Below are 19,462 nucleotides of genomic sequence, written 5' to 3' on the forward strand. Positions count from 1 at the left end.
CATTTGAACACCTCTGTTATATTATCCTTTAATCTCCGAGGTCTGTGCCGATGCAACCTACACTCAGAATTTAACTCTTTTGGGCACTTTTTCAAGGCACAGAATAAAACGTTTTACATTTATAAGCTGTATGAGAATACTAAGCAGATATAAAGGAACAATCTTACTGTGGATTTATATCAATCGCCGTTGTCAAAATAGATGAGTTTTGAAGTGTCTCACTATTTTATTCCATTTGATTTCACTATTATCGACATCCAAAAAATTGGCTTTTGATGGCTGATAAAAGGTTGCTTTTGTCCTCATGTGGACATGGGAATGCTCTGTCTCTGGAGCGAAATGAAATTAAAACATGATCAAAGGCCAAGAAATAAGCAGGAAAAAATGAACCGATTAAATTAGGAGAAAGAAAATGCTGGAAGTATGCAGCAGATCAGTTCACACCTGAGAGGAAAGGCAAGTTAACATCTTGAGGGAGAAAATGGTCCGCATCGCAACGGTGAGCGAAGAGAGGACTCATTTTAGGTTGCCCAATCTGTGCCTGTGGTAGAGCGATTGCTCTATTGGCACAGCTGTTTAAACACCCATAACATCTGGCTCAATGTGTAAATAAAATCTCCAATGCCTTCTTTAGTAAACTGGGTGGCACTCAGCAAACATCAGGCGTGTCCCATTAAGGTTTCCATAGCAACTTGGATGTCAAACAGGCAAGTGCTCTTTCCAAAAGTTTCCTTCTTGAGCTGTTGGCTCATATTGAGCCAACCACGTGAGAGAGCTGGCGCTGGACCTGCAAACAGTGCCAGAAACTTGTCCCCATTATTATGATGAGGTACGTGACCCATATTTCTGACAAGGTTGCCTTAGGCTGGACACCCGAAACATGCCACCAGTTATTTCTCAGAACTGGTCGTACCTTGAGAAGGTCGATGCTGAAGGGATGTTTCCCCTGGCTAGAGACTCAAGAGGTCAGCCATGAAGACCGAGATGAAGAGAAATCTCTGCACTGAGAGGGCTGTGAATATTTGGACTATTCTACCCCAATGAGCTGTGAATGTTCAGTCATTAAGCGTATTCACAACTGAAATTGATAGATTTTGGGAGACTGAGGATGGGATACGGAGATAGCAGTGGAGAAGGGAGATCTGCCACTGTGGTGCAGGCTTGAGAGACCATGGGCGGGATTCTCCGACCCTGCACGCTGAAATCGCGCTTGGTGCACTGGCGGAGGATGACCCAAAATCGGCTCCCATGCCGGCATGCGATTCTTCAGCGACCGGAGAATCAGCGCCAGTCACGCCCGAACGATCGACGCGGCTCCAGTCGGGGCCTTTGGAAGCCAGAATGGGGCAGTAGATGTGTGTAATTGGTAAACTTCCCATCGGGGGAGGGGTGTGTGATTAACCCTTTAATCCAGCTCATAAACATGTTGAAGAAAGTAACTGGCATAATAAAATCTCAGGGCCCCAATGCAACTTTCAGCCAACACAGGGGAGCTGGATATTGGGGTTTGGAATGCGCTGCCAGGGAGGTGGAGCAGGAGTACCTCTCCCTCAGACACTGAAGAATTCCACATGCAAATGCAACAAGACCTGAGCAATATCCAGGCTTGGGCTCACAAGTGGAAAGTAACATTTGCACGATTCAAGTATCAGGAAATGACTATCTCTCATGTCATGTAAGAGTACCTTCAAGAGATGGATGTTTAAGCAATGTACCTTTAAGAAATGGAGCAGCTCATATTACTGAAGTGATGTCAGAGGGTGGGGGTAGCTGAGTTGAACTCACTTCTGCTTTTTGGGAGTTTTAGTTTCAGTTTGAGAGAGCAGCTGAAAAGTGCCTGGCTGGTTCGCTGAGAGAGCTGCATGAGAAAAAGAGCTTGGGTGTGTCTGTGTTTGCAGTGAGCTGGATCTGCTGTGATCTCTGCCAGAAAAGACTAGCTCTGAATCATTTGGGTGATTTAAACGTTAACCTGAGGTGTTTCTGTTTAAAGGTGTTAAGTCTTTTAGAGGTTTGAAGGAACATTTTGAGGGATTATTTAGTGTTGTACTATTTTCAGGGTTATCTTTGAAGAAAGGGGTGTTAAGGGATCCAATGTTTATTTAAAAACGTTAAGTTGAATTCATGGAATAAACATTGTTTTGTGTTTAAAAACCCACGTGTCCATAATTGGAATACCACACCTGGAGACCAAGCCGTGTGCTTCAAAAGCAACAATACATTAAAGGGAGAGGTTGGTTGAACTCAATGGTACATTTTGGGGTTCTGAAATGCCACTCCCATAACAGTGAGAATCAAACCATTGCCCCTTGACATTCAATGGCATTACCATCATTGAATCCCCCGCTATCAAAATCCTGGGGGATACCATTGACCAGAAACGGAACTGACTAGCCATATAAATATTGTGGCTAAAACAGCAGGTCAGAGGTTAGGAATCCTGCGGCAAGTAACTCACCTCCTGACCCCCCAAAGCCTGTTCACCATTTACAAGGCACAAAGCAGGAGTGTGGTGGAATACTCGCCACTTGCCTGGATGCGTGCAACTCCAACAACACTCAAGAAGCTCAATACCATCCAGGACAAAGCAGCCCGCTTAATTGCCATCCCCTCCACAAATATTAACACCTTACAGCACCGACGCCCAGTAGCAGCCGTGTGTACCATCTTTTTCAGAGTACCGTCATTGCAGTGTTAATTTAAGCCTACTTATGACACTAATAAAGATTATTATTACACGATGCACTGTAGAAACTCACCATGGCTCCTTAGGCAGCACTTACCAAACCCACGACCCTGGACATCTTGAAGGACAAGGGCAGCAGACACATTGGGAACACCACCACCTGGAAGCTCCTATCTAAGTCACTCAACACCCTGACTTGGAAATATATCACCGTTCCTTCACTGTCGCTGGGTCAAAATCCTGGAACCCCCTCCCCAACAGCATGGTGTGTGTACCTACACCTCATGGACTGCAGCAGTTCAAGAAGACAGCTCACCCCCATCTTCTCAATGACAATAAGGGAAGGGCAACAAATGTTGGCCAAGCCAGAGAAGCCCATACCCCGTAAAAAGAACTTAAAAAAAGTTATATATCTGTTGAACTCCACAGCATACAGAACGAGCCCCATGATTAGCAAGATTCCTTCCCTACTCCCCTCCCCACACTGACCAGAAAATACCAATCTCAGCGCCGACTAGCCCTAAATACCCATCATATTTCCCACCAATTTCCTTCCCTGACCAACTCAGTTCTCCCTCTGAGCTGTCACCAATCTCCTGTCTCTGCGCACGACCTCTCTTGCCCAATCCTAGCACCAAAACCCAACACTCCTCACCCCTGAGTAACAGCCTGTTATGGGAGAGATGTTTTCAGAACCCCAAAATGTATCATGGAGTTCAACCAACCCCCACCTTTATTGGATTGTTGCTTTGGAAGCACACAGCTTGTTCCCCAGGTGTAGTATTACAATTATGGACACGTGGGGCAAAATCTTCCACTCACGCGAAAAATCGGGAAGGCCATCGTGAACTCGGCTGGGTTCACGACAGCCTTGGAGGCCGCTCCTCTCACCTTATTCACCCCCACCCGGGGGACTAGGAGCAGCCCTCTATAAGTCTCAGCCGCAAGCGTCAAGGCGGTGCGCCGAGAATGACGTGGCAGGTGCGCCTAAGTGACGTCAGCCGCGCATGCCCAGGTTAGCCAGCTCCAATCCGTGCATGTGCAGCTGACGTCATGACGGCTGACGGCTCAAACCCGCGCATGTGCGGTTGCCGTCTTCCCCTCCGCTGCCCCGCAAGACGTGGTGGCTTGATCTTGCGGGGCGGCGGAGGGGAAAGAGTGCGTCCCTTTGAGATGCCGGCCCAACGATCGGTGGGCACCGATCGTGGGCCAGTTCCCTCCCAAGTACGGCCCTGGTGCTCACTCCCCTCTCCGTCCCCCACAAGCTTCAAACCAGCTTATGGTGCCATGTTCACGATGGCAGCGACCAGGTGTGGTTGCCGCCGTCATGAACCGGTCGCGAACGGCAGGCCGCTCGGCCCATCCGGGTCGGAGAATCGCCGGTCGCCATGAAAAACGGCAAGCGGCGATTCTTCCGAGCGGGGGGTGGGAGAATCGCGGGAGGGCCGGGCGACCCACAACACACCCCCCTGGCTCCCGCCGCGATTCTCCCACCCGGCGTGGAGAGCAGAGAATCGCGCCTGTGGTTTTTAAAACAAAACAATGTTTATTCCATGAACTCAAATTAACCTTTTAAATAAACATTGGATCTCTTAACACCCCTTACTTCAAAGATAACCCCGAAAATAATACAACACTACCCAATCCTGCAAACTGTTCCTTTACACATCCAAAAGACTTAACAAATCCTTCAAACAGAAGCACGTTAGATTTATATTCAATACTGAGACCGATTTTACCAAAGGATTAAGAGATAGTCCTTCATGGCAGAGATCACCAGCAATGCAGCTCACAGCCACACCCAAGCTTTCTTCAAACTGAAACTAAAACTCCCAAAAAGCAGAAGTGAGCTCAGCTCCCCCCCCCCCCCCACCCCCCCTCCCCCGTGACATCACTTCAGTAATATGATCAGCTTCATTTCTTAAAAGTACATTTCTTCAACATCCAAATTTTAAAGGCACTCTCACATGACAAGCCACCCTGAGGAACCTACTTGCTCTGGGGGGGGATATATCTGATCTGCAACGTTCTGTGCCCAACTGGGAGTCAATCCTGTCAATCAGTTTGGCTTACGGTAGTGAAACTGATCAAGTGAGAACATTGGCACACTAGAGTTAGAAATTCATCACGTCCTCTGACTCGTACATTTTGCCGCAGTAAATTTCAGGGCTGTTCATTCTGTTTCCCTCTCTGCTGATGCTGCCTGACGTGCTGAGTATTTCCCGTGTTTTCCGTCTTTCTTTTGTAATTCCAGCATTCCCAAAATTGTGCTTCAGGCTGTTGCAGAAATAGATCAACCTTTACCTTTCTATAATTGTGGATTGCTATTTCACACCAATGGCGGGCTAAAAGCTTATTTACAATTGAGTTGTGAAGATTGGTTTTCTAATTTCCTGCACATCGCCTCCCATCATCATTTTCGCATTATTTTGTGGTTCAGAATATTGACAAGATCCTGGTGTCACTTGGACAGAAAGTGGCAGACGCTTGTCCCTAGTTGTGACTGCTGTTCGGAGTTAGGTCTGTAATTGACCTCAGCGCCACTGAATGGGATTGTCACCGAGTCTGAGTCACAAAAGGGCGAAGGATAAGGGATCCATGCCAATAACCAAGTTAGCTCAAAGTGTGTTGCTATATAATTAAAATAACCCAGATCAATTCAGGTCGTGAAATAAAAATTAAGAGCGTAAAAAGCCTGAGTGAGCACGAGTAGAGAAAGCAAGAAAGAATGTGAGTTACGAGAAGCAGTGGGGTTATTTAAGATGATTAGCAAAACAACCGGAGGCAAGAAGGGGAGAAATATTTTTGTGCAGTGAGTTTTTTTTATGACCCAGGATTGCCTAGCCTCAAAGTCCACTGAAAGCAGCTTCAATGTTAGCTTTCAAAAAGGACTGGCATGGACAAATGTCGAAAAGGGAAATGTAATGGTTATAGGCGTGATTTAAGCACTGCGCTGCGCCTGGCGCAAATCTGGGCATGCCAGGTAAGTAGCGAGAAAGGGCAAAATCGAGATCTGCACCAGGCACAAATCAGTTTGCAATTCACCTGGCCTTCTCCCGATGGTGAGTTCCGGACTTCCCTCAAGCATGGTGAACATATCATTCACCTTTATTTGCGTTCAATTGAATCTCACTAGCAAGATTCAAATCGAATGCAGCGGCCTCCCGGGAATTAGCCAAGTCACGCGAATGTCGTTTGGTATTCTTTGTTAAAAAGGTGAAGCTGGCATAGTGGCGGCTGAGGGGGAGTGAGGAGGTGAGTAGACATTTCCATTCTTCGGCATTGAGTTCAAGGGCACCGGAGCTGCTGTCCTAGTGCTTGGCGGCTGGAGGGAGGGGGGGGGGGGAGAGGGAAGGGGGGAGGGGAGGGGTGCGCAGCCTCAGGATGGTTGGGCTTGGTTGGGGGAGGGGCTGAAGCGTTCTAGGTCGGGGGCCGCCCCTGGGCTGTGGAGTGAGCAGCTTTTATCTATGAGACCTTCAAGCCACCTTGGAATATTGTGGAGACCCAGAAACAGGGGCAACCAACAGCTGAAGGCTGTCTGTCCCACCAAACTCTTCCAGGTCAGAGCCCTGCTGCGGCTTCTATCCAGAACATCAATCTCACTCCCTTTGACGGTGAGCAGCCTCTAGCTTCACAGCTGAAGGCTATCTCAAATGAGGAATTGGCTTTGTTAGTTGTGACAGCACTTCACACTCATCAACTCTCAACTCTCAACTGCCCCCTTGAGAGCACATTTGCCATGTCTGGTGTCTTCACTGGGATGCCCCAGGTCCAGGGGGAAATCAATGGCACACATGTCACCCTGTGCACACCGGGGCATCAACGAGTGCTCTTTATTAATAGAAGGGGTTCCACTCCCTGATGGTTTTATTGTGCGCGACAACCGCCTCCGTATCATGCACGCGTGTGCCCACTACCCAGGGTGAGTGCATGACAGCTGCATTCTGGAGCATTCGGAGATCCCCAGTCTCTTTGCTGATCACCCCAAGATGATGGGTTGGCTCTTGGGAGAGAAGAGATACCCGCTCAGGTCATTTCCAAGAATACCGGTGCATAGGCTTGACACCAATGCGGATAGCCCCTATAACGAGAACTATGTTGCTACCCGTGCTTCCTCAGGTGAAGGAATGTTCCAGAAACACATATATAGACAAAGTCAAAGATGCAAGACAATGCTTTGAATGCGAGCATTTGCAGGTAAGTAAGTCTTTACAGATCTAGAGATAGGGGTAACCCCAGGTTAAAGAGGTGTGAACTGCCTCAAGTCAGGACAGTTAGTAGGATTTCGCAAGCCCAGGCCAGATGGTGGGGGATGAATGTAATGCGACATGAATCCAAGGTCCCGGTTGAGGCCGCACTCATGTGTGCGGAACTTGGCTATAAGTTTCTGCTTGGCGATTTTGTGTTGTTGCATGTTCTGAAGGCCGCCTTGGAGAATGTTTACCCAGCGATCAGAGGCAGAATGCCCTTGACTGCTGGAATGTTCCCTGACTGCAACCGGAGAGGAAAGAGTCGAATTGGACCCCTCCGGACGGCCGCTGCCCTAGACTCGACATGTATGCTCAAGCCGTCAGGAATCGAGTCAATGCCAGATTCATTAGTCGCATTCACAAGACAGCCCCGAGCGTCACCTAAACACAACACAACACCATCCACGCTCTCAAGACCAACCGCAACATTGTCATCAAACCAGCAGACAAAGGAGGAGCCACCGTCATGCTGAACAGAACTGCCTGCTGCAAAGAAGCGTACCACCAACTCAACAACCAGGAACACTTCAGACAGTTACCTGCAGATCCGACCAAGGAACACACCCGCCAACTCACAGACTGATCAAGACCTTGGATCCAGACCTTTAGAGCACCCTACGTGCTCTCATCCCACGTACTCCCCGCATTAGAGATCTCTACTGCCGAAAGTACACAAAGCCAACACACCAGGCCGCCCTATTGTTTCAGGCAATGGGACCCTGTGTGAGAACCTCTTTGGCTACATCGAGGGCATCTTGAAACCCATCGTACAAGGAACACCCAGCTTCTGTCGCGACACGACGGACTTCCTACAGAAACTCAGCACCCATGGACCAATTGAACCAGGAACATTCCTCATCACAATGGATGTCTCGGCACTCTACACCAGCATCCCCCATGACGACAGCATTGCTGCAACAGCCTCAGTCCTCAACACTGACAACTGTCAATCTCCAGACGCAATTCTGCAACTCATCCGCTTCATTCTGGATCACAACGTCTTCACCTTCAACAAGTTCTTCATCCAGATGCACGGAACAGCCGTGGGGACAAAATTCGCACCTCAATATGTCAATATCTGCATGCACAAGTTTGAACAAGACCTCCTCACCACACAGGACATTCAAACAACGCGATACAACAGATACATCAATGACATTTTTTTCCTTTGGACCCACGGCGAAGAATCACTGAAACGACTACACAATGACATCAATAAGTTCCATCCCACCATCAGACTCACCATGGACTACTCTCCATAATCGGTTGCATTCTTGGACACACTCATCTCCATCAAGGGCGGTCACCTCAGCACTTTGCTTTACCACAAACCCACAGATAACCTCATGATGCTCCGCTTCTCCAGCTTCCACCCTAAACACATTAAAGAAGCCATCCCCAATGGTCAAGCCCTCTGTATAAACAGGATCTGCTCAGATGAGGAGTGTAACAGACATCTACAGATGCTGAAATATGCCCTCGTACGAATGGGATATGGCACTCGACTCATCAATCGACAGTTCCAACGCGCTACAGCAAAAAACCTCACAGACCTTCTCAGAACACAAACACGGGACACAACCGAGAGTGTCCTTCATTGTCCAGTACTTCCCCGGAGCGGAGAAACTACAACATCTTCTTTGCAGCCTTCAACACGTCATCGTGAAGATGAACATCTTGCCAAGGTCATCTCCACACCCCCACTACTTGCCTTCAAACAACCGCGCAACCTCAAACAAACTATTGTTTGCAGCAAACTACCCAGCCTTCAGAACAGTGACTATGACACCACACAGCCCTGCCAGGGCAATCTCTGCAAGACGTGCCAGATCATCGACATGGTACCACCATTACACGTGAGAACACCACCCACCAGGTACGCGGAACATACTCGTGTGACTCAGCCAACGTTGCCTACCTCATACGCTGCAGGAACGGATGTCCGGAAGCGTGGTACATTGGCGAGACCATGCAGACGCTGCGACAACAGATGAACGGGCATCGCGCGACAATTGCCAGGCAGGAATGTTCCCTCCCAGTCGGGGAACACTTCAGCAGTCAAGGGCATTCAGTGTCTGATCTCCGGGTAAGCGTTCTCCAAGGCGGCCTTCAGGACGCGCGACAACGTAAAATCGCCGAGCAGAAACGTATAGCCAAGTTCCACTCACATGAGTACGGCCTCAACCGGGATCTTGGATTCATGTCAAATTACATTCATCCTCCACCATCTGGCCTGGGCTTGCGAAATCCTCCCAACTGCCCTGGCTTGAGGCAATTAACACCTCTTTAACCTGAGGTTACCCCTATCTCTAGATCTGTAAAGACTTACTTACCTGCAAATGCTCGCATTCTAAGCATTGTCTTGCATCTTTGACTTTGTCTATATATATGTTTCTGGAACCTACCTCATAATTCACTTGAGGAAGGAGCAGTGCTCCGAAAGCTAATGTTTGAAACAAACCTGTTGGACTTTAAACTGGTGTTGTAAGACTTCTTACTGTGCTCACCCCAGTCCAACGCCGGCATCTCCACATCATGGCCACCCATGCTGTCATTGAGCGGTGCATCAGAACTGCTCAAAATATGGTTCAATGCCTGAACCACTCTGATGGTGCACCCCAGCGGGTTTCCCACTTTGTGGTAGCCTGCTGTGCCCTACACAATCTGGCACAGCTGTGCCATACATGCTGGAGGAGGAGGAGGAAGAGGGACATGCAGCCTCCTCCTCCTCTGAGGAGGAGGAGGTGGACCATGTTGGGCTGGAGGATGAGCCCGGGGAGGAGCAGAAGGGAGAAGCCGGAGGATGGAGGACAGACGGCGCCAAGGGTTTGACAAGGGAGGCCTTCATCCTCAGCAGATCCTCATAGGCTGAGGCTCTGTCCGTCAGCTCAACACGCCAGAATTTCCTCCCTCTTCCATCCCTCCTTCCTCCTCCCCCTCTCCCCTTTCCCTGCTTCCTCTCTCCTCCCTGCCAATTCCCTCACGCCCCCCATTTCCCTCTTTCACACCCTTCATCCCACCTCACACCACCACCATGTCCCCGACCACTGTATTGCAGCCTCCAAGGGACTGTGTAATATCACACCAGAATGATGGGCCTGTGCACTGTCATCGGGTCAATATACAAGGCAGGAGAGCGATGATAACTCGTTGTGAGGAAAGTTAGGGTGCTCCTCATATTCTGCAAAAAGTCTGACTCCTGTCTTTCTGCTGACAGCGTGCTCACACCCACCCTCTGAACGGGGTCTGCACTGGGGGCATTTGATCTTGGAACTTTGTGACTCGAGGACAGGTGTTGGGAGGAGTGGAAGGCAACTTGGGATGGGGTTGCAGGCAGGCCCACTGTGAAGATTAATGTGACAGATGCTTCATATATCAGGTGTATTGGGCAGCAGGGTAGCACAGTGGTTAGCATAGTTACTTCACAGCTCCAGGGTCCCAGGTTCGATTCCCGGTTTGGGTCACTGTCTGTGCGGAATCCACACATCCTCCCCGTGTGTGCGTGGGTTTCCTCTGGGTGCTCCAGTTTCCTCCCACAGTCCAAAGATGTGCAGGTTAGGTGGATTGACCATGCTAAATTGCCCTTAGTGTTCAAAAGGGTTGGGTGGGGTTACTGGGTTATGTGGAAAAAGGGGATGGGGTGGAAGTGTGGGGCTTGGGTGGGGTGCTCTTTCCAGGGGCCGGTGCAGACTCGATGGGCTGAATGGCCTCCTTCTGCACTGCAAATTCTATGATTCTCAAATAGGTGGAATGTGTTTTGTTAACAAACTTTTGACATTTCCATTGCCCCACCCCCTCCCCCCCAACCCAAGCTGCAGATAGTAACACTCCCCAGTGCCCAACCAGTACTCCTCGACCTTCTGGACCTTTCTTGGTCTCATGCTATGTCTAGGACTGTCGTCAGGATGTACACCACAGGTGGAGGCAGACTGCTGCTTTCCCAATTCTGTGGCCTTTGATGCCCTTGGCGGACATCCCCTGGAGGGCCTGGAGCTGGAGGACCGGTGTCACCCTGCTGCCCTTGAGATGCGCCGGTGTCAGGACGGGAGGATTCGGAAGAACTGGAGATGGCCATTGTCTCCTTGGTCGCCGCCCATTGGGTTGGCCTTCTGTGCTTCCTCCATAGGGCCTTAGGGAACTCCACGGGATGGAGGTGCAGCTGGAGTGAGTTCCAGAGAACTCTGAGTCATCTGGCTCTGCCAGTCCTGGTGGTTTCCCATTGTCTCCACCATAGTATTGACGCCCGAAGCGATGGTCCTCAGTGACTGGGCCATGCTCTGCAGCAATGTCCACCCACATCTGGGACATGACCCCCAGCGACTGGGACATGATGTTGAGGCCCCCAGCCATGTTTATCACAGTTTGAGCCATGCCATGGGGACCACCGCTCAAGACGTGGATGTCATGCTCCAGGCTTTCCACTGTGGTCGCCATCCTGGCAGTGTTGGCCTCAGTGCCATCCCCTGCACTGGAAGCCTTTGGGACTCGGCTATGCAGTCACTGGAATGTACCTGACATCCCCTCATGAATGTCACGGCTCTGGCCTATCATCTGAGAGAACTTTATCCAGAGGCTCGGCATGTGACTGGGACCCAGCTGAGTCCTGGGATGCAGCATACCTCCGAGTGCGGGCTCCCTTGGATGTTCCTGCCCCCACCTGATGTGTGTCAGCAACTGTGCGGTGTTCACCAGGTTGTGCCTCAGAACCCTGTCCGCTAAAGTCACTAACCGAGGTGTATGTCTCTGTGCTGTTGTAAGGTGGGGGTGATAGCTGTGATGCCTCGATGGTGGTCTCCTCGGAGTTCCCCTCTGAGGTAGTCCCTTGGGTGGTGGGTGGGGGGGGGGGGGGGGGGGGAACGGCTCCGGATGGCCTGGCCTCTTCAGATGGGGATTCTGCGAGACAATGGACATGTGGTCAGTAAGAGGGAAGGATCATTTTGTCTGACATGAACTACTCACTTGAGACAGGTCATCTGGGTGATGGGGCAGTGGATCCTCATCAGCCTCTCAAGCCAACCTCAACGTCGGTGAGTGCTCTCTCCTCGGTCATCCCTGCAATTTCCAAGGCCCACTTCTCATTGGGGGTGAGGACTTGGATCTCTGGCATCCTGCTTGGCCTTTTCCACTTATTATGGGCTATCCTCTCCTGCAATGATATTCAGAGGGCATTGTGAGATGCAAGGTTGGTGGGACAGGGGGGATCTAAAACAGGTGGAATGTGTTGGCAGTGCACCTGGGCATGAAAGGGTTGTATTGATGGGTGCCACGGGTTTCTGAGGAACAAATCAAAGATTTGATATGGTGAAGGTGTGATTTGTGGGTGGTAGGTTTGGGAATTTGAGGTGCCGCAGGCTGAATTATTGCCAGAAGAGAGGTGGTAACTTACCCTTGCAGCTCAGTGGAGGTCGTTCGTCTTCCAACATTGGACAGCAGTCCTCCAGGTCATGCTTTCCACAATGATAGCAACTGTAACTGCCTCCCAGGTGGCATTGCTGACCCTGCTGTTGCTCATCTAGCCCCATTGGGGGAACAGGGTGTCCTACCTCTCATTAACAGAATTCAGAATTCTGGCCAGATCAGCATCCCCAAAGCGAGGAGCAGGTCTAAGTGCTGCCATGTTTGTGTGTTGACTGGAAGTGAGTGATGAGGCGCAAGTCCGGGGAATCAGACGGCGAGACGATCAGTGATTGGCGAGAAATTTGTGTGGCGCCTTTTCGACACTAAATGTCGTTAAATACTGCCCGTGATCTCGCCAACGCGGCCACTGAGGAACATCCCACCAAATGTGCCCAAAATTACACTTAAAAATCTTCCCGTTGAATAACGTCCTAAATCCCCACTTTCTTTGCAGTGCTTTTAATGTGGGTGAGTGAGGAAGTGATAGTATATGTGAGGAATCAGGCGGTATTGGGTCATAAATTGTATTGGCCTCGAATACAGGCGGGGGGGGGGGGGGGGGGGGATCATGATGCACGACTAAGCCTTTCGCATTTGAGTGCAATGTTAACAAAATTACAACTTTGGGCTGCCTGCTAATTACCATGGTTACTGCATGCAGCCAGCACTCCCAGTGTTGTTCATTGACTGAACACATCAGCGAAGGCCTCACATCATTCGTTGTTTGCACTACTTCAATCTAGCCTTTGAGGCAGCCGCTGAAAGGGAACTGCATTATGGCTACAGCAGGATGAGGAATCTGGCCTGGGAAGATGAAAAGAATGACTGCCCATTGCAGATTTCCGTTACTACCTCTTTAGTGAAGTGCAAACGTTGACAGCATTGGTCATGACTGGTGATCGGGTAGGGGAATTGCAACTTGAATATTCTGATTGGATTAGCCTCCTGCCAGACAGCCCTCCAATCTCTCCTCCTGCTGCTCCTCCCTCTTCAAGCAGTCTGACCTGCTCTGTGTGACCTCTACTCATTCTCCTAGTCTTGATGAATTCTAAGGGGACGGAATCAGTCTTCCACTCTGATGGATGTCGTGCTCGGTATTCTTCTGGTGGACATTTAGCGCATGTTTTAACCCTTTACTAATATGACACTCATCGCAGTTCACTTCAGAAATGCTGTTTTGGAATATTAGTCAATCTCTTAGCACTGAAATAAACAAGCACTCCAATTTAGCCCTCAGCAAGACTCCCTCCCATCAAAGGCTAAAGGCTTGAAATACCAAGAGGTATTTCTAAGTTTGGGTCAGTAAAGGTGGAAAGCCATAACAGCGGTCAATAATTTAATAGACTTCCTGACTGTAATATTGAAATTAACAACAACAACCTGCATTTATATGATACCTTTGACAAAAACATTTTCCCCCAGATCTTTTATTGGACTCGGATTAATTAACATTTGACACCACCAATGTTGCTTTTTCTCTGAGTTTGACCTGCGCAATTGACAGTAGATCTCAGGCCTGATGTTGTCCATCATTCTCAAAGATACAAACCTGAGATTGCTGTCTCTCCCTGAACCATATTGTCACGGTGCTTATATTCTGCAAGACTGGATGGGTTGTACATGAGCAAATTGTATAAATGCTGTCACGTCTTTCCCCTTCATGTGCAAAGAGTAGCTATGAATATGCTCAGTATTAATGTAGGAATGCGTGCTATGTTTGTATGACATTACTTGTCCATTTTATTAATGGAGACAATTGTTCAACACTTCGGTTTCAATAGCAAAGTAACATCATAATCTAATCTTAATCTTATTACTGTCACAAGTAGGCTTACATTAACACCGCAATGAAGTTACTATGAAAAGCCACTGTTCGGCACCTGTTCGGGTACACAGAGGGAGAATTCAGAATGTGCAACTCACCTAACAGCACGTCTTTCGAGACTTGTGGAAGGTAACAGGAGCACCCGGAGGAAACCCACGCAGACACGGGGAGAATATGCATACCCCGCACAGTCACCCACACCTGGAATCGAACCTGGCAGCCTGCTGCTGCGAACAAACAGTGCTAACCACTGTGCTACCCTACCACCCATACAGACGGGGAAGGTGTTTGTATGCAAAAACCGGACATATGATTGCTGCGCCATTATTTTGCATAAAGCTATGATTTAAAGATGTACATGCAAATCATTTAAACTGCAATTGTACTCCTGGCTTTTTGACATCCAAAACCTTCCCACACAAACAATCTTTGTCTCGATTTCTTCACATGTGAACTTTATGAGTCTAAGCCCATAAATCGCTCCACATGCTTTTCTTGAACTTAAAAAGCTAAGAAGCACAATTTAACAGACAGAGGTTTCATTAGGACCATCTGCCTTAGGGATGGTGGGTGCAGGTACAGTGATTCATGCCTATCCCAGGCTCGTATCAGTATATCGTTACAACACAGTAATCTATAATGTGACTTTTTATGTCTTCCATTATAATGATTGTGTTTCATGGAATTTTAAATAACATTTTGTTTCTTCAGGCAGCTTTAAATATGGCATTGGGGAAATATAAAATGAAGACTTGCAGACTATATATTTGAGCAAGGCAGGCAATTTTTTAGAAGCAAAGCTGATGGCATACCCTTAGTTGAGATGGTAGACTCCTTAGAGACTATCAAGCTTGGTACAGGCTTCCATTCATCTGGAGAGTACTGGAATCATTTTATAAAATAATACTTTAGAGTTGTTATTAAACATTGGTGAGCTGGTAGTGATGGCTACTTTGCATTTAACGTAAAAAGTCGCTTCTTTCTGCCTCTCTGCAAACTTCGAACATGTTCGTTCAACGGTAGAGCGATGGGGGTGAAAAAACTGAAGCAAAGTATGTTGGAGCCAAATATTTGGAAAGTCCAGCAGGGAAACTGTAGAAAAGCTAGGGCCCAGAAAGTGGTCGTCCAACACATACGATGGGCATAAAATATGATGTTTGGATCATTGAGGTTATCATCATAGAAATGCTGTACTCAATGTTACTGGCAAGACACGTAGGAGGGAGTTTGAACTCCTAAAAATAGATGGGTTTCAGACTGATCAGAAGTATGGCAGAAGAGACTTGAGGGGCTGAATGGCCCTTAAAATATACACAGTAGAGTTCTGGGTGAGCTAAGGGCGGTGAGTGGGAGACCAGCCAGAAAAGCTTTGGAACAGTGGAATGTGGATTTCTCTGTATAACCCTTGCCCCTTTCCCATCTCCCACCAACTTGCACCTCCACCCTTTTTGTCACCTAATCTCGTTTCTTCCAATCCATTGCAAAGCTTTCCTTTTGAATTCTTCCCCCTTTCTTTGCTTCTCTACTTGCTTCAGAGCTGTTATACCTTTTACCTTTCTCATTTCTGATTAACGGTCGGCCTCCACAGGTACTGTCAGGCCTGAGGAATAATTTTTTTTTGTCGCAAATAAAAATAATCTGAAGGCGTACTGCATAGAATTATATAGAATACTGTAGAAGTCAGGTATTTTAAATACACTTAATATAGGTAAGAAGACTGTTTAAGACAGAAATATCAATTCCCAGTTTTAAAATGAAAGAACCATACAATTTCCAAACTCAGTCATGAGTTTGCAAAACACAGAAGTTTGATAAAAACATCACATTTTCCAAGGGCAAGGGCGGAATCCATAGCAACAAGGGATAAGGATGAAGCATTGTTCGGTTCTCACGCCGCTCGAGATTAGGTTGAATCATATCCCATAAATTATACAAGCTAAAAAAATATCTTGAACTATATTGCCTTGTTTTTAATAAATGGACAGTTAAAACATCGACTCAAATATAATATATATATGTATATATTTGATTCCAACATTCTCAGTGAAACAATCTTATAAAAGACAGTTTGAGTTGTATGTTCTGAATTATGAGATAACATGAGGTCTCCATGGTGGCAATAGGTAGGTCAGCATTAGACCAGTTTTTGCTGGTTTTGATAAAGCACAATATCCCATGAGAAACATACCAATAAGCAACAATTAGAAGTGGCGTTACATTGTCATGATGGACGGCTTTTTATCAAATCAAATGTGTTTTGAATATAGCTTAAACCAATTAGGATTATATTGGGGTGTGATCGGATCGCTTAATACAGATATCAAAGAGTATATCCATGGATGATTTGACCACCATTTTTGGTGAAGTGAAGTGAAGTGAAGTGAAGTGAGGTGAAGTGAGGCGTGAAGTGAAGTGAAGTGAGGTGAAGAGACGAGAGACGAGAGACAGAAGACTAGAGACAGACAAGTCAGAAAGGCAAGAAGACAGACAAGTCAGAAAGACAAAGAGAACAAGACAGAAAGAGAGAGAGAGAGAGAGTAAAGGAAGATAATTAGAAAGAGTTCTGTATTCCTATTTCATTTTCATACTTTGACTTCAGCCTCTGACTTTTAAAGTTGTGTTCAGGCTATTGTCTCAGAAGATAATTCCTGTGATTCTTTGAAGAAAATCAAATTGTCTACAAACTACCTTTTAAATCATTTTCAAGTTGTAACCAATGAACTTTGAATAAAACAATTCTTATTTGCACCTGACAAGTTTTTAACTTGAATTTCTACTGAGTTTCAGCAATGTCTCACCAACAACCGGCAACCGTAAATTAAACAAAACTGGAATCAGATACTAAAGAGATACTTTACAAATACACAATGCAGAAACAGTCCATTCAGGTCAACCAGCACCTGCTGATGTTAACATTCCAATCAAACCTGACTACTGTTCCTCTGTATTAACTACCTCTTGCCAATCCTCCCCATGAGATGTCGTCCGCAATTGAGAAATTAGGGCCGGGATTCTCCAATCCCACGGCCATGTTCTGACGCCGGCGTGAAAAGAGGCGTGAACCACACCGGAATTAATGGTCCTCAATTGTCAGGTATACTCCCCTTCCTCGGTGGCTAGGTTGGCGCCGGAGTGGTCTCCGCTGCTCCAGCTGGCGCACCGTGGCCCGTGTGAGTTCACGCTTATGCACTATGGCCAGTGCGGGTTCGCGCATGCGCGTGGGATCCCATCTCCACGCCGGCCCCCGGGCAATCTGGCGGAGCCCTACAGGGGCCCATCGCGTTGGAACATAGGCCCCCTCGGAACCAGCCCGCCCATCAATTGGTAGGGCCCGATCGTGGGCCAGGCCACCATGGAGGCCCCCCCCCTCCCCCCCCCGGGAAAGGTTTCCCCCCCTCCCCCCTCCAGGATGGCTCCCACAGACACAACTTCCAGGTCCTGCCGTGTGGGACCATACGTGACCCAAGCCGGCGGGACTCGGCCGAACTCAGCAGGAACTCGGCGGGGCCTACTTTCAATGGCCCCCGACCAGCGCGGCTCCGATCCCAGGTGTGCCCGAGAATCAGCGCCGGAGAATCAGCAGTCCGGCGTTTGGGCGGCGTGGCGCAATCCCCCGCCCCCCCCCCGCCCCCCCAGGGATTCTCCGACCCGGCAGAGATAAATTTTTAAACAGTAAAAAGGTTGTGGCGACCGGGCTGGTAAATGGAGCTGAGTCCACAAAAAAATCAGCCATGATCTTATTGAATGGCGGAGTAGGATCGAGGGGCCAGAAGGCCTGCTCCTGCTCCTAGTCCTTATGTTCTAATTTTCCTTGAGGACTCTGGGTCTGTACTCGATGGCGTACAGAATACTGAGAGGCCGAGATAGAGTGAAAATGGAGAGGATGTTTCCACTAGTAGAGGAACTGAAGGGATGATCCTTTGAAACAGAGATGAGGAGGGATTTCTTCAGCCAGAGCTGATGAGTCTGAGAGCTCATTGCCGCAGAAGGCTGTGGAGGGCAAATCACTGAGTGTTTTTAAGACAGAGATAGATGGGTCCTTAATTAATAAGAGTATCAGGGGTTATGGAGAGAAGGAAGGAGAATGGGGATGAAAAACATATCAGCCATGATTGAATGGCGGAGCAGACTCGATGGGCTGAGTGGCCTAATTCTGCTCCTGTATTTTATGGTCTTGTATGATCTTTTATTTGGAGTTCAATTATTTATTTCTATCATTGATGTGGGTAATAGTCCCTTGATCATATGCAATCTCCCGTCTTAAAAATCACACTGAAAGACAGAAACGCTTGCATTTATAGACTATGTTTTGTGATGTCATGAAGTCCCAAAGTGCTTTACAGCCACAGGCGAAGAACTCTTGAAGTGCAGTCTGCACTACTACGGAGGAAACCGAGGTAGAATGAGTTATTCCCCCAGTCCTCTGGCACTGCAGCTTTCTGTCATGAATTATTAAATAGGTAATAGTGCTTCTGCTATTTCTTCCCTGGGTTCTTTTAAAAAGTACAGCTGAAATTTTTCTAGACCAGGGGTTTGGATCTTCTTCATCACTTTATATAATACTTCACTTTGTTTTATTTTAAATTGATTTCTAATCTCATCTTTGAATGTTGTGTGCACCTGATCCATCTCCCTGGTAAACACGGAAGCAAAATAATTAAGTAATATTTCCAGCATTGTCCATTGCTGCCTGGAATTTTAACCCGTCTATTCTTTCTTGAGGCTATTCCCAACCCGATTGTCCTCGTTTAATCCATGTAATTTTAAATTTGAAAACATTTCATAATTTCACTCAACGTTGCTTGATAATTTAATTTCACAATTCCTCTTTGCCCGGCCACTTGTTTTATTTTTCATTTCTTTTTTGAAAAGGATGGCTGCATTGTTTTTCTCTACAGGCAATGGGCAAGATTCTCCGAATTCCCCCGGCCACACGTCCCCCAGCCGCGCATCGTTCACTAGAGGCGGGAATCTATCCCTCCTCTGCATGCCGATGGGAAACTACTCCACGCCGCTGCAAAACCTGTTGGCGGGGGTGCGCTGCCAGTGGGAAAAGTGAATCACGATGACCGGAGAATTCTGGCCATTTATTATTTTATCTCCAACGTACAGTTATTCTCTCTTTCTTTGCTAATTCTGAAGTATTTTAGAAATCCCTATCATGTATTTCTCTTGCTACATACTATTGCCTTTACTTCCCTTGTTTTAATTACAGATTGTACAACTGTACAGACAGTTTAACTGATCTTTACTGACAATTTCACTCACCTTATTTTACTCACCTTTTGCTTTCCCATCCATAATTTT

The sequence above is a fragment of the Scyliorhinus canicula genome, chromosome 8, assembly GCF_902713615.1.
Source record: "Scyliorhinus canicula chromosome 8, sScyCan1.1, whole genome shotgun sequence".
Lineage (NCBI taxonomy): Eukaryota > Metazoa > Chordata > Chondrichthyes > Carcharhiniformes > Scyliorhinidae > Scyliorhinus > Scyliorhinus canicula.